Here is a 16,388-nt window from a genome sequence, read left to right on the forward strand (position 1 = left end):
AGGAAACACACGTAATTCTTCTTAACCTTACCCACATGCATTTACAGCTCCATTACCAAGACACACCACTACATACCCAAGATAATCTCATCAGTCTGTTGCACTTGACACTCCAAAAAAACCACCAGCACATTTAGAAATAAGAAGCCCCAGTGCTCTGACTACAAACCCAACTATTGTGACAACAGTTTAAAAACTCTGGTTGCTCAGTATGGCATTGCTCCGTGTCAGCTCCAGATGCCTTGTGGCGTGCATCTTCTTCAAGAGGACAGTATCCCGAGCTTCATTTTATGTAGCCCCCTCAGCCTGCAGCTGTATGACACTGATTCACTACAGCCATCTCCGCAACTTCGCTCCATTAGGGAACACGAACTGAAAGAGAAGAGTCCCCACATACCTTCAGCCACATCTTAGTGAGTACATCAGATTTGTCCTCTGTTCTCTGCACTCAGTATATAGAGGGTACAGACATAAGCTGTAGTCTTATTTTTTTGATACACACTTCCTTACATTCCTCACTTAAAACAAACAAACAAAAAAAAACACCAAAAAAAGCACAACAACAATAAACAACACAAGGATAATCTAAAATGCTACAACAAAGACTGCAGTCCGCAATTCTTGTGCCTTCTGTACATTGAGCATAAAAGTGAGATGTGTCTGATTGTAAGCCAAAATTGTTGTGTGACGGGGTGAAATACATTGACTTCTCTCTCAGTTTCTCTGATTTCTGCTTCTTCCAGTCCAAAATTTAGATGTTATATCTAAAAATAAAGACACAGTGGGTAACTACTACTGACACAGAATTAGAGTCAAAATAAGGGCGAGGAGATGGTCATACTAATGACTTGGTTTCACATACCCTAGTGGGATATTTTCTGCCTAATACTTTTAGAAAACACTACCAAAATGGAATGTGTATTTATCAGAACCTATAAAGCACATATTCCCAGGCGAATATGGATTTTTAACTATGGCCATTGCATTGGCCTATCTGAGGCTAAGAGCTACAGAAGTTCTACAGAAAAATTGTGAAAAATAAGGAAATGGTCATGATCATGGCTTACCAGCCAGCATTCCTTTATTTGAAAATGAAAGGAAGGGGATTTATAGTCATCTCTTCAGCTACATATAACGACAGTAACAAATTCTGCACTGTATTTCTTCATACAGCTCTACTGTTCCAATTCCCATTTCAAGAGCCAGTGCAGCATTGATGTCAATTTCCCTCTAAAATTCAGGTTATTAGAGCTGCATAAACAGTATTATGTAAGACTTGCAAATTTTAAAGACGGATCCAATTTATTCTATCCATAATTCAGAATTGTAAAAACATCAGGAAAGGATTATTTCTTTCCCCAGTCTTCTCAGTGGCTAATAAATATGTTGTGTAGATTACCTGGTTCCCTACAGCTTTACATAGGAAGCACTGTTAAAATCCAGAATTCTAATTTGTATGAAGTATCCCAATCAAAATCAAGAAATAAATCTATTTTAGACAGAAGCTAACAGGCCCATCTGAGAAACTTTCAAGTGAACCCAGAGTGTGCAGTTACAATGGACATTGAGAACAGTCAGCAATTGCTGGGGACAAAATACCAGTGTACATATGGAGATACAGGAGAGCCAAATCTGAAGTATCAAGGCACTTTCAAGACTATCTTGTTCCCATTTTTAAAGATCCAGCAGAAAGGAATGCAAAGTGTTTATCTATTGGCATGCTCCTTACCCTGAAAATTCAGCTCTCATCTACTATTTACTTACTAAATAATCACAGACAGAGAAGATCTGTCTTTGTGAAAACTTCAGAAATTGTTTTCTATGTAAAAAGTTGTAAAAAAAATATTTAGAAAATGAAGTGTGAATTGTTAATTCTACCTCAAAATTAGACTGAAAATCCAGGCGCAATTGTCACAAAGTCAATTCTAGTTTGCTTGTAACCCAGCTTCTCTTTAAATACAAAATTAAAAAAGCGATACTGAATATAGAAATATAATACTGCCAATGTAAAATATAGTTTCATTTTGTCCACTAATGTTTTTATCTGAAAACATCACTAAATCTAGACAGAGCTATTTCAGAAAACCTTTGTAATGGTCTTACTTGCTCTAGGTTACAGCACAGCCTTTGGATGCTAGGTGTTGCGAGTGACTTTATTTAGGGCTACAACGAGACGTTTGCCAGAGATTTACGGCATAGCTGTAATATCTGCCAATTGATTTAAAACAAAACAAGAAAAACAAGCCAGAATACAGCTGACACTAAGATCTAATTTTAACAGCATTTCCTTAGCACGCCAAGCACAGACTTCATTTTGAAAAGCAAAGCATATTTCACCTCTCTCAGAAGAGCACAGAAGCACTCGCTGCTTCAGAGATGTGGATTTTTAGCTCTCAAAAATTTCCTACAAGGCAGACATCTAACTTCCAACATCCCCAGCTTAAGGCAAGTGGGCTGGCTGGAAGTATCACATGTTGCTTTGAATGCACCACAGAGAATTCTTACTACACTCTTTTGTGAGGAGAGCTGTATACTGGGTGAATATATAGCACACCAGTGACAGCTGTGCCCTAAAAAATAAGTCTGCACCGGGTTCAGAGTAAGTGCTACTTAGCAGGAGTCCTGGGAGGCAGCGTACAAAGTGCAGCTGCTGCACCACCTTGAGAGCAGCATGTGTTCTTGTGCAATCCCCCTCAGCTCCACTCCAAAGGGAGAGAGACAGGGATCAGGCAGCATTTGAGTGGCTGAGTGTTAAAATACTAATGAGAATGCTTGTATAAACAGATGGATGGACACAGCTTCCCTGCGCCCAAGGAATTCCTAATTTACAGACAGACAAAAATACATACAGAGGCCTACGCAAGTGAGAAGGTGCTAATACAGCAGCTTGCAGCATTAGCCAGGGCATCTTCTTTTCCTAGGACTTGAGCTATGCCTGCCCCCTTTCTGACCCAAGCCCCCAGATCAACAAGTTAAACTTTTCTCATTTAAGAACAGCATCTCACTAGCTCTAGAAATAAGCTAAAGCATTGTGAATGAATAACCTCTTCTATTCAGGATGTCTAGGACAGAAGACAATATTGAAAGGAAATGCTCCTTTCCATAGTCAGAAAGGCTAAAACTCTGAGACAGAACATAAGCTATCAGTTACCAGAGTACATATTACTGCAAGAAAAGGAATGGACAGATGCTAAGGATCATTAGAACGTAAAATGTATTACCCTGTAGAGAAAGCAGCATTTAATCTCCCTCTTAACTTTTTGCCACTACATTTTTATATAGAAGCTTCCAACAAACCTTCAGAGACTTTCTAAGCACCAAGGCTCACAGTGGCTGGGAACGGCAGGAAAACTTCCCAGAGGGGCATGAGCCACTGAAGGAGACGTTGAAACCCCTCTGCAGCCCGGTTAATACTGAACGCCCATATGAACCAACTACTTATCTCTGGACTGAAGGCATCAGCTCCTCTCCTATTTACATTGTGAAAAAGTTCACTAGGGAAATTTATAGTATTGTTTCTTAAATGTTTCCCTTCCCATCCCTGTCTCCATAATAAATGTGCAACAATTCCAGAGGGAAATTCATTGGTTTTCTTAGATCATTCTGGACAAGAAATGACAGCAAAGAAAAGGAGTAAAACTCACTGGGGTAATCCATCCGATAGAAATTCACCACTTCACCCTGCACATTGCCAGAAGGCATGAAACAGGAACAAAGGAAGAAACAGCCTAGATAGCCTTCCTTATACAGCAAGCATCCCACTATCTTTGATGATAGCTTTTATACCTTCCAGGTCCAGATGGAAGAACTGAGCAACCCTGATTAACTGTAAAGGCAGGGGGCTGCAGAATACCGCGAATAAAAGTCCTTGTACATATCATTAACCACTCTTAGAGAAAGTAAGCTGTAAAAAGCAGCGACCATTTTCCCAAAGACAATGCCTGACTGTTTTTCAGTTTACTACAAGGCTCCTTAATAAAAACAAATATTTTGCTTGGGTTTTAATAGGAAAACAAACCCGACCTTAAATAAATGCTCAAGGGATCTGCAAAATATTCCACTGACACCTTGAAGAGTTTCCATTTATACCAACTAGAGCCGAGCTGGCAAGCTGCAAAGGCATTCTGAAGTGGCCTCTCAGCCTGCGCTTCATCTGTAGTTAGGAAGGAAAATTACAATACATGTGAGAACACCCAAAATAGCTTTAATCTACCTCTCTTGCATACCAGGAACCACAATGCCACAGCAGCACAGGGATTTTGTGGGACAGCCAAAGGCTTACAATACAGGACACTCTGTGCTGAGATCTGTACTGCAACAGCAGAACTGCAATTAGCACTTGAGCTGCGCAGCTTACCTATCAGCCAAACCATGGTGGCACAGAGCAATGCTACCTCCATAACCAACAAATATTTACTTTCTTTTTAATGCCTCCCCAAGGCCCCTCTTCATCCACAATATATAGACTTTTCAAGGGAAATGACTAGGAAGCAGCTCTTCTTGCTGAGCTAAATAGACCCAGGTGATCAAAATAAGCCAAAAGTAAAAGATTTTCAGCTGGGAAATGGAAGGAAGCACATGGGCAATATTTAGGGAGAAAAGGCTGTGAGGAATATTTTGAATGAATGCAAATGCTCTTGTCCCTGGTTAGAAGGCATTCCAATCATTCCCTTCCCTGTTCCCTCTCCACCTTATCCTTGTTTGAAATAAAGGATAATCTACAGATGAGATAGTCAAACATAGATGGGGCTCTTGAAAAGGATTTGTTGGCATAGCCAGAAGACTATTCAGCTCTCTAAATCTTGTATAACATTACTGTTAATAATCTCTTCTCTCTTTTTCTGCACTGAAAAATAGCTGTTACATCTCTTCAGTCTACTCAGCATCATGTACTGTGCCATGACAGCGTGTGCTGTGTATCTTGCAGAAATGAAATGGAAGCAGAGTTGAGTCATACAATAGACTTTGATTGTTTTAAGGAACAAGTGAGCAAGTTCTTCTTTGGTATCTGAGTTTAATGTCCTTAATGCAAATAAAGTTTGAGAATATACCTGAGGTACTGATGCTTCATGTTCTGGCAACCCTGTACATGTATTTCTGTCAACTTCCACACAACAACTCGCTGCAGCAAAATTACACAGAACATGTAAGTGCTTGAAGGATTACAATTGCCAAATTTCTTCAAAGTTTCCCCCTTCCTTCCCTCTCTTTTATTCACTTCGAATTCATTTTGAGGCAATTGATAAGGTAATAAATTGATAAGGTTCTAGTAGATAAATCTTACCTATCAATATAGCCTTTCAGATTGTCACAGCTCTCAGCTTCTTGAAATCTATTCTGTTTTTTTTGACTTCCTGATACAATTTGTCTCATCTCCCAATACAGGCATTAGCAATAAACTGAGTTTATGTCTTTTACTATTGGCCACTATGGTAAGATTTTCTTTAAGTTCGTTCTTCTTAAGGCATTTCATTGTATATAGCTAAGACCACAATGCTTTATGATCTGACAGGGTTTTGATCCATTCAGCAACAATAAGGCCTCTCTGAAAGTGCATTTGAGACAATACTGTTTTAGTCTGGCATTTAGTGGCCCGCAGCCATTTCAACATTAAGCAGCTCAGAATAATAGCTTTGACTTTGAGCCTGTCCTAAGGATGAGGCACAGATATGTCTGATCTATAAGTGACTTTTCTGCTCCTGGGTGTTTGTAAATTAGGATGCTTTGATGCAGGCTTAGACTTAACTCTTCTTTAGATATGCATGTTTATTGAGTTCTTTTTGTTTCTGGCTGCCAGAGGTATAATTCTTCCTCTGAAACAGTAGCTCCCGGTTTGGCACAGCAAATAGCAGTCCTGTCTCTAAATGAGAAATATGTAGCATTCAACTCCATGCTTTTCCTGCAGATGCTACAGTAGCATTGTACACATAGAAAGACATATGTATAAGAGAAGATGAAATGTAGCACATGTCCACAGTGACAAGGATGTTGAATCAGAACTAAATCTGCAGGAACTACACCCAATAGCATGTCACTATTTTGTCTCTAAGGATTTAGAGGCTGTATTTCCCAATGTGAACCTGTTTCAGTTGGACAGCCCAACATTATCCATCTACTATACAACATCAGTTACCTATCAAACACTCTTCTTATCTCCAAGAATAAATGTTTTGCTCCTATGGACTTCATCCATGCCTTGTGAGAGAATAAACAAAAGCACGAGCTTCAAAATGTTAGCATGAAAAACTCCATAAATTCAAGTGAATTAGGAAAAGAAATGAAAAGAAGCCAAGATCCCCTGAGGAAGTGCAATTCAGAGTTCTTTTGTAATATGCTGTGCCATGTTTAGTGGACAATATAACATCCTGCCAGGTATCCCAGCAGCATCTTTGAATTTTCCAGCATTTTGCTGGATATATCAGGAAGCAAGCAAAGTTCTAAAGACAGAGAATGTTTCTTTTACCTGTTAAAATTTAACAGCTTAAGCTTTGTTCAAGCTTTTGTATCAGAAATGCCAATTCCCTTGTGAAGCGAAAGGAACCACATTTGTTTAAAGGGGATTGATTTGAACACATGGATATATTCTCAATGTTTGTGTATAATCTCACTATAATCTCTGAAAGGCAAAACTTGCGATGATGAAGATTATGAAAAGACATAAAACAAAATTATAAGATGACAATCTTTTAATTTTTAAATAATCTTTTAATAATTGTTTAATAATCTTTTAATAATCTTCCTCTTAAATAAAAATGAAGAAGCTTATTTTACTGGTCCTTTATCTTAACTAATGAGAGAAGTGGCTGTTGCAGAGGACAAGGCTTTGACTTTTATTGAATGATGATGCTGATGCTGGTTGTGGGTGTTTTAACCCATTACAGTGGTGGGTACAGCAATCTGCAAAAATTTCCCACCTAAAGCTTGAAGAGAATAATGCAAAAGCAGATCTTATTTGACAAAGTACCAGCCAATGACATATATGGCTTTCTCAAGGCAAAAGCCTTCCCTCTAGGTGAATTTCACATCCACCAGGTTTGTAATCCTCTGTTGCATAAATGTAGCTAAGTACCTTCCCACACATCACACAGTGACTTCAGGGCATGTAGCAGAATTAAGCTCAACAGTTTTCAGAATGTATTTTTGGTCCTTTTTTTTCCATGAACATATACTCTACAATAACCAATTTTTATGTGACTCCAGAATGGCTTCCTGTTTACAGACAAAATGAAATAATAGAAATGAGGTGTTTTAACATACTGGTACTGTCTGTAGCTAAAGGCTATTTCAGACTCAAAATAAAAAAGACAAAGGAGTAAGATGGAAAAATAGTATCAATTACTGAGAAAAACATTGATTTTTGTTCAAACACTAATTCAAAAAGGGTATATTCAGTGACCATAAGTTCACCTGCTTGCCTTCTCTCCCCTCCTCACAATCAAGCTTGTGATGAAACAGGAGGCCAAGTAAATCCTGTCAGCATGGATCCTATATAATATAGGTCTCACAAGCTTGTTTCATATCATGTCAGAAAGAAGTTGGATCAGCTGGATGCGCTACACACAAAGGTAACCTGGACCGATAGCCTTTTTTCCCCAGCAAGTATTTCTTTATCAGCCCCCTTCTCTACCTGCACCAATTTGTATGGAGAATCTGAAGAAAAAATCTTTTACAAAACACTACGCACAAGACAGAGATAATATGTTCTGAAAAGGTACAGAAAGTCTTCATTAAACTAGCATGAATGCTGTTTATAAGCCAACATATCCTGACAGGTACAACTGAAATTACAGGTAAAGTAAGAACTTGTAACATCAAGAACGGTGCACTGAAATAAAGTTCTAACAAGGATGTCCCATAAATTTGAAAAGCCATAAGCTGATGCAGAGGCAGATAATTTAGGAAGAGCTTTAAGAAATGAATAGCCTCAGCTAGTTAATAGTACTTTGCTTATGGTGAGTGGCTCTTCATTTGAACTGACCTATGTTTGAAGATCCAAACAACGCCACTCACCTTCATCACTATGTCTTCTATTTTTATGCCCAAGTTTCGGGTTGAAACATGACTCAAAAATTCCCAAGCACTACCAAGAAAGATATTCTTGGGGAATTTCCATCCCAGATAAAGGAAAGAATCTGTGATCTCATGATTCCTAATTCAGCAGAGTGCATAGTTCAAGCAGCCTCAATTAGCTTTGGATAAGTGACTGAGTTTTTAATTTGCAGAGTTGTGTTTTTTTTTTTTTTTTTTAATACTCAAAGTCCCAGTCCCTCTAACAGTTCTCTAAAATGGCACAGCATTTTTACTTTACTATCCCATTCAGCAGCATATTCCCAACCTTGTTAGAAAAGTATATCTACTTCAACAATAGGAAAAGCACAAACTTTGACTTTCACAGTAAAAATTAGTTATTGCTCTGACAATGAAGAAATTTGGATCCATTGCAACAGTAATACCAGGGGTATTACCTATTTTTCAACATTCCTCTGCCAGTCTTTTGGGAGCCCAGAGAAGCACTCTCTTGTGGACAAGCTAGTCTGGAGCAATGTTTTGCTCAATCCTTTTTGGATGTTTTGCTTCTCTCCTGTTTTACCTCAGCTACATATGGTGTTCACTATTTAATGGTGTAAGCAACACAAAGTTAAGGCAGGATTATTCTTCCAGTGCACTCAGGTTTTAGTAGAGTGCTCCAGGTAGGGCCTTGAAGCACGCCCTCTATGTCTACTTCAACTCTCACTCCTCTCTACATTCGTACTTCTCTTTGGTAACTAATTGCACTTCGAAGAAAAGTGACAGTAATGACAGATGATGTCTACAAGTTTCGTAGCATGCTCAGTGGTACAGAAGCTAGGACATATGTTTGAAAATGGATTAGGCATTTATCTAATAAACATTCTTAAGTAACAAAGTTTAGATGTGTGAGTTTTATGTGAAAATCATCCTTATCCTCCTTGGTATATTTAGCTAAACTTTATTTAGGTGAATGTGAACATGGTTTTTAGTTTAAAATACTCACTTATGCTTGAATCAGAGCATGGACCACTATGGATAACGAAGCTGTATAACTTACACTTGAGAATTGTTCTGCAAGGTGCTTCACTTCCATTCCAAAACTGTATTTTTTATCTTTTATTCCTTCCTTGGAAACTGCAGACATTTTTTTTCAGAAGTGCTGGAGTCAGAGGTTGTATTGAGCTACACACGTAGCCACAGTAAGTTTCAAAATTCAGCATGCCCAATTTAGGAATTTTCCTCTCCTGCTCCAGGGCAAATATGCTAATTATGATAATCTGTTTGCATATTTTGTGTTGGAATAGATGTTCACAGGACATCTATTTAGGTCCATGGAAGGAATGCATTCAAGTTAAAAATTTGGCTTAACAATGTTTTCTTTGGCCAAGCAATTTCTGCAGTGGAGCATGTCAAAAGCAACTGGCTTGGAGGAGGCAGCAGGGAAGTTTGTTTGATCAAGAAAATTTCATGAAGTTTGAAGTGGGATGCCTCCCTGTGCCCAGTTTGTCTTTTTATCTTCATCTAGCACTAAATTAATTGCTAAACAATGAATTGTGTAGATGACGAAATAAAAGTTACTTTAATAGGGATTCCTGCTGCTAATAAAACTGTTGCTTGTCTGATACAAATAAGGAATGAAAGGAACATGTGGAAAAACAAGCTAACCCTCCACTTTGATCTCAAATGAAGACTTAGCTAAACTGCAGAACAACGAGCTTCATCATCTTGTTTTGTCAGAAAACAAGCCTCTGAATCGCTAAATTAAAGTGCTGGTTTGGATTGCATAAAGCAAAAATGTCTCTAAAGGAGACAAAAGATTGATGCATTCCCCAATATCAACATGCAGATCTCAGATCCAGCCAGAATTATAACTGATGGTATTATGAAAGTTCTGTTCTACGCAGAGTTATATTTACAGTAATGTTTATCAGAGCTATACACCCATGCACAAACAATCTGTACGCATTTTGGAGTTTTAGTATGTTGTCAGTTTGATCTTAGCCAAGTTTCTCTAAACCCTCTTTAATCAGGAAATTGCTTAGTAAATGACTGGCTCCCACCTCTCCAAGTCTCTCTTTTTCACTTTTGTTTTTTTAATATCCTTCTTTCTCTGGCTGCATCACACTCAGCAAGATTGCTCACTCTTGTGAATCATGTTTGCAGAGAAAATATTTAATAGCTGTCAGCAACAGAGCTTTGATGTGCTCCACATCAAGAACGTGCCAACTGCAACTGCAGTAGAAAACATTTCTCAGAGTGAATATGCACCTATTTAACAATGGGAGGCTTTTACTTCAGATACCAAGAAGTGGAAATAAATTAAAATTAAGATTGCTGGGATGGTAATTGGGCAGCTGGGGAGATTTCTGTGGCACACGAAAGTGCCGAACAGATCTGTATTCATAATCTCTCTTTAGCCAAGGATATGTCTTCTATTTATAGGATTATAAAGCTCTTCAAGAGACTGTAAAATTACATACACATATGATATGGGAGCAACACATACATTTTACATGTAATTGCCTAATGAAGTCTGAAAATCCTCTCACTTTTACTAGACATTTTTAAAATAGGACCACAGATTATGTCCATCTGGTGTTCTCAGCTGGTGACAGGCATTTTCTTCTGACTGGCCTTTCCCTCTGCCTTTTTGTACCATTTCCAAGACTGAAATAATTTTGGCCTCTATATGCTGCTTCCACTTCCAGTGGACCTTCTACACAATTCCAGATAATACCAATGAGTCTTTTGGGTCATACCCAGTCCAGGATACGTGCAAATAAAAATCATTCCTATCCCACACAGTGACATGAGCCTCTTATTATACAGCTAGAAAGCAACAATTCATGTTTCATATTGATGCTATTCTTCAACAGCTATCCAAAGTCAGAGCTTGGAAAAGACAACATTACCAGGTCTTTAGTCCTTACTCACTACTAGCAATAGCATTTTACCAGCAGAATTTTCTTATCAATTTGGAAAGACTCCCAAGGTTGCAGAGGGAAATATTAAATTGAAGTGATAGCTGATATTAAAGCTACATGCATCAGTCACACGAAGATGATGTAAATGCAAACTTAGATTAACCTATTAGTCTGCTGGTAAGACACCAGAAATGTGAGGAAATTCTGTTTTTAAACAGCGAGGCACTGACTGCTCTCTTTCACATATGCACAGTGCCCAGTGTAATGGGGCCCACACCATTCCTGACACTGTTCCTTAGGGCAATGCAAGTATTACAAGCAATAAATGTATTTGAGAGTGAAAAGTAAGGCATCAAACACTATTTTGGGACAAGGATACAGAAGACTAGTATAAAGTTGTCACCTGGGTATTAAAAGGAATTCTTAACAAAATACAAAAAGAAATAAAAACAAAAAAAGGAGAAACCAAGACTTTTTTTTTTTTTTTTTTTTTTTTTTTTAAGATCCTGGATGCATCAGAAAAGAGCAAAACTGTCTTTACTCTCCACTTCTCCACTTCAAAACATTATTATTCCTTGCCTAACTCTGCTGCTCTGTGAGAATACCACAGACAAACAGAACTGACATAAAACCACAGATTTCAAGCTCTGTTCTCCTCTGCCCTGCTGTCCAGGCAGTGGTTCTAGCATCTGCTGCAGCCCTCTGAAGAGATGTGCAATGAGTGCAGACCTAAAAGCTCTGCAGACAATAAGGTATTAGTCATATCTCTTGGGAGGCCCCTTATCCTTTTTTTTTATCATGCATGACCCTGTAAGAATGTGCAATGTGATAGTTCAGAGAAAAAGCAATAGGCTGACAAGCTGGGCTTTTGCTGGCTGCAACTCAGATATGACACAAAGTCATGCCCATCTTATGTAAAGACTGATAAGAAGGCAGTGTGCTGTTTATACTATGTCAGTGTGTAATTAGAAAGTCTTGTGCTTGCATTAGTAGGTACACTGATAATCATCCCTTAAAAAAAAAAGAATGGAGAACTGAAAGTCCAAATATCAAAAGCAGTTAAATCCTTCTACAGAAGTAAGTGGAAAGAACAGCTTTTGAAACAGCATGACTACAAGTACCTTCCCCAGGTGAGGTGTGAATCAAGCTGGTGTGGAAGTTAGTGAGTCAAGGAGTCTCACGCAGGAAATTAATTCCTTTGTGCATGCTCCTCCTGTGACCACTGCCTGTTTGTTTGGAAGACCAGACAACTTCTGTCTCTCATATTGACAGGCAACAAGAAAATAAAATCCCATTACAAGTAAAGCAAAAGCATTGAAAAAATATTATGGTCCCAATTTGCTATTACTTAGCCCAAAGTTATTCTCTTGAGTGCAAATGCAAGCATTTCAGTTTCTCTGTAGCCCTACACATGACTGCATAGCTGCCTGGAGATGGTAAAGCAGTTTACATTTTCACCTCAGACAAAATACCAACAATTTCTTCTCAAATAACATTTGGAAAACATACCTTTAATTTACAATAGGATTCTGGAAGCTCTTCTGTACCTCTGTTGTTTTAGGATAATGTTTGCTGGTTTTAAGAATATGGAAATAAAACTAAGGATGGTGGACAGCCTGGTGCTTGCGTGCCTTTTCTGTCCCTTACTTTGCTTCTGTTTGAAGAGCACCCTTCCTGCTCTTATCAATAGTAAGAGCTTGAAAGTCCATTTTACCTTTACATTAAAGAAACCGTCTCTAGAGAGTATGGCTGGAGACACTGCAAACTCCACAAGAGAGCAGGCTGGCCCTCCTGCAAAAAGCACACCTTTCACTTTGTGACAGACAGTCCACATCTCCTCCAGTATGTGAGCTGAACACTAAGTACACAGTTTTTGCAATCTTTTGAATAAATGACATGTAAGCTTAAATCACAGAAACTAATGTTTGAAGATCCATATGTTGGCAGAATGCAGAAAACTATTCATGTTAGTAGCAGAAAGACAGGAGAATAGTCCATCAACAGGATCCAACTACATTAATTTGCAGTTCCATTAAGCAACTCCTTGTCAGGACAAACCTATGAAACATGAAGTAATGAAAATAAAAATATATACACAACAGATCTAGGAGAGACTGAATTTCAGATTTCAGAGTTGTACACTTAGCTCAGTGGAATGAAAAGATGTTTACAAAAACTTCTGAAGTAAGTATGAGTTAATATTAAGAAAGTCACTTTTTCTTTTTCCTGAAAAAAATATTTTGTTTTCATTTATAGCTTTGTGTAATAGATATAACAATTCAACTGGGAAACATCCATGTATAGAAAGTACACAAACTCAAATCCAATCATGAAATATAATAATGCCAAAGAGATTGAGGAGTCTGTGAGATTTTACATAGCTATAGACAAAGTATTTGTCAATCCATAACACAGCTATTTCCATAGCAGACAGTCATTGGAACTGTGCTGACAGTAGTAAAGGAAAAAATACTAATCCATTTGTTGCAAGCTTGTTATCTAACCTACAGTAGTATTTTCTGTACTTAGAAATACAACCTTGCATTTCTGAGACTTGACTTAGGAACATTCAGTGTAACAGCATTCATTAATACATCCAACCACTTAGTTGTTCTAAAAAATTCAGTTTCTTTGTATCAGAACTTGTTTTGCCTTGTTAAAAATGAAAGCATTCCCATTCTGTATGAGGCTTGCACTTACACATACATGCCCCTATTTCATGAAGGGCAGCAATCCAAATTATTACAAGGACTAAATGCTAATTAATTCTCCCTTATGAGTTATGATAAATGATTTCAGGGTAAAGCTATACATTTTCCAAAGGGGCTTTATCACAGCTATGTTGACAGGACTTTCAGTATGGTGGTATGCTCAGTACTACCTTGAAGTAGCTGAAGTATGTGCCACAGCAGGTGCCACAAGTAGAATATAGATTTGCTTTGACATTAGAACACAGGGTATACAGTGAGTGCAGAATTGTTTTATGGGTTTCAAAAGCATATGTCATGAATGGTTTGGAAAAGCTGAGCCTTTGGGGTACAGCATTAGAGTCAAAGCTAAGCTAATTCGAAGAAATCTTGCCTCATTATGGTAAGAGCTGTTTGTACTTTATGACTACTAGGATATCTGCTATTAAAGAAACATTTTGCCCTCTAAAGCAAAAGCTTGCTGAAATAAGACCGAAGTATTAAAACACTGTTGGAGCTTTAAAGGATACATTTCTGCCATAGAATTGCAAAAATTAAATATACGTTTATTACACAAAATGTAAAAACATCAGCATTTCACATTTTTGATAATGATGTCTTGATAAAAAATTCATCTTTAATTTTTGCACCAATTCCCAGTGTCATGGGACACTGGTCATCAATGATAGTCCTAGTCATTCAGTTATTAAGTGGCATAATACATGACATCTTTTACCAACAAAAAGATCTCTCTGTATCTACGACTTCGTGTGTCCATAACCTAGACTGATCAATTCCCTCTAACAAAGTAGATGTGGAGCACCTCCTTGTTAGCTATAGTTATACCTCCCTGCTGACACATACACTTCCTACAACCACAAACACACATATGCTCCTCCACTTTTCATCATCATTTGGAAACTTTCAATAATATTGTGATCTGTGCAACAAAGCTTTATAAAAATTTCTTTCTAGCTTCTAACAATTTTGGCCTTTGTAATGGCACTCTACAAAGATGTTGATGATTCCGTTCCTGGTAAAACCATCTCGTTTTCATTTTCACAAATTACTACTGACCTTTCTTGGGCCATCTGCAAAATAAGTTTATTGCCTTACCTATGAATTAAGGTCAAGGATAACCTGCAAAAACTGAAATGAAATATTTAACCAGTCTGCTCGATAGCCAGCTTATAGACGTGAGGTACACCAAAACTTTAGCTAAAATTAAAGATGTGTGAAAAATAATGGAAACATCCCAAATGCCACAAGGAAAGCAGCCTACGCAGTGTATGTATTTCCTAGATTAACCTTAAGATAAATATATATAGAGAGAGACAGAAAACCTCGAGCCTAGCTCTTAGATTAAAACTTTTCAAGCTAGATTTTCAGATATTAGAAAAAAAAAAAAAAAAAAAAGCATATTCCATGGTGCTCAGTATCCTTAATGGAGTGATGTTGGCTTAAACCAGGTTAAAAAAAAAAATATTATTCTTATTTTAGGGAATGTAGCATTTCTCTTGCAGAAATAATTTTATTTTTACATTAAATCATATTTTTTCCCCAACCTCCTTTTAACACAAGTGACTGAGGAGTATTGTCCTTCAACTCTGAAGGGTCTTTACAAATATATTTCCCCTGTAACTTCATAGAACTAGTGGAATTATACCAGGAATAAATACATTCCAGTATCTTCAGTTACTCTGTTTGGAAACCAGTCATTTGCCTGACCTTCAGTGCAATGCTAAAAACAGAGTTTGTCTGTCATCGAGAGCCAGTGAGATTTCAGATAAAACAGAAGTCATGGCTCCTGCAATGAAATTCCAGAAGTGTCTATCAAAAGAAAAGCTTGCCAACAATAGCATCTCACTCAGTCCATACTTCTATACTCTTATCAAAGTAAGAAAAAAAGAGGAGATCTGACATTTGGAATTGGGCAGAGACAGTAGCATTCCTTAGTATGTGAATCCAAAAGGATTCTTTAATTATAATAGCTTTGGTTCTCTAAGGGTCCAATCATTTCTCACAATTCTCAGAAGTGTGTCCCCGTCCCCCCCCCCCCCCCGTTCAAAATATTCAAAGTGAAATATCACTTATTAGACCATATGGAGAACTGCTCTTCTCACTGCCAACCCAAGAACCACTATAAAATAACATACAGATCAACACAAAATCTTTGTTCTAAGCCCCAGCATAAAAAAAGTGAGCAAGCACTGAAGTGGAAAACAGGACTCTTTGTTCTCCAGGCATCCTTGTTTAAATTAAAATAGATGACTCTTGTGTTTATTAGAATACGAGGCTTTCTTACAGCAGGGTAGGTGCCAGGTACAGCTTGAACTTTCTTCCTCGTGGCCCTATGCCAGCATATAGGCTTAAAGCCTTCTCTCCTTTTTCAGACCTGACCCTCTCATTTCTCTTGACACCACTCAATCCAAACTTAAACCTCAACATACTGTCCCACACCTAGCAGGATATTACAGAATGGTTTGAAGGTGAAAGATTTGTAAAACACAAGTCACCAGAGTAATTTCCATGTTTTCTAGGTATCTGTTAGTACACACATACCTTGTTTACAACCTCACTACCTTGGAATAAGTTTAAGTTCCAATCTTCGTCCAGCCTTACAGTTTCTTCTTACTTAGGTCTGCACTAACAGGACATAACCATGCTTATGGATGGGAGTGGGTTGGAGGGAAGAAGCCAGCAAAAAGGTTACCATGTCATCCTTAACGTCGTGTGCTTGTATCACAAAACTGGCACTGTATATTTT

General features: G+C 37.9%; 1 protein-coding gene across 22 annotated transcripts in view; it reads right to left on the minus strand.

Annotated features, from left to right (window-relative positions):
• LDB3 (LIM domain binding 3) overlaps positions 1-16,388 on the minus strand; it is a 120,838-nt gene that overhangs the window by 85,649 nt on the left and 18,801 nt on the right. The gene's annotated exons all lie outside the window — the stretch shown is intronic.

The sequence above is a fragment of the Aythya marila genome, assembly GCF_965140915.1.
Source record: "Aythya marila genome assembly, chromosome: 7".
Classification (NCBI taxonomy): domain Eukaryota; kingdom Metazoa; phylum Chordata; class Aves; order Anseriformes; family Anatidae; genus Aythya; species Aythya marila.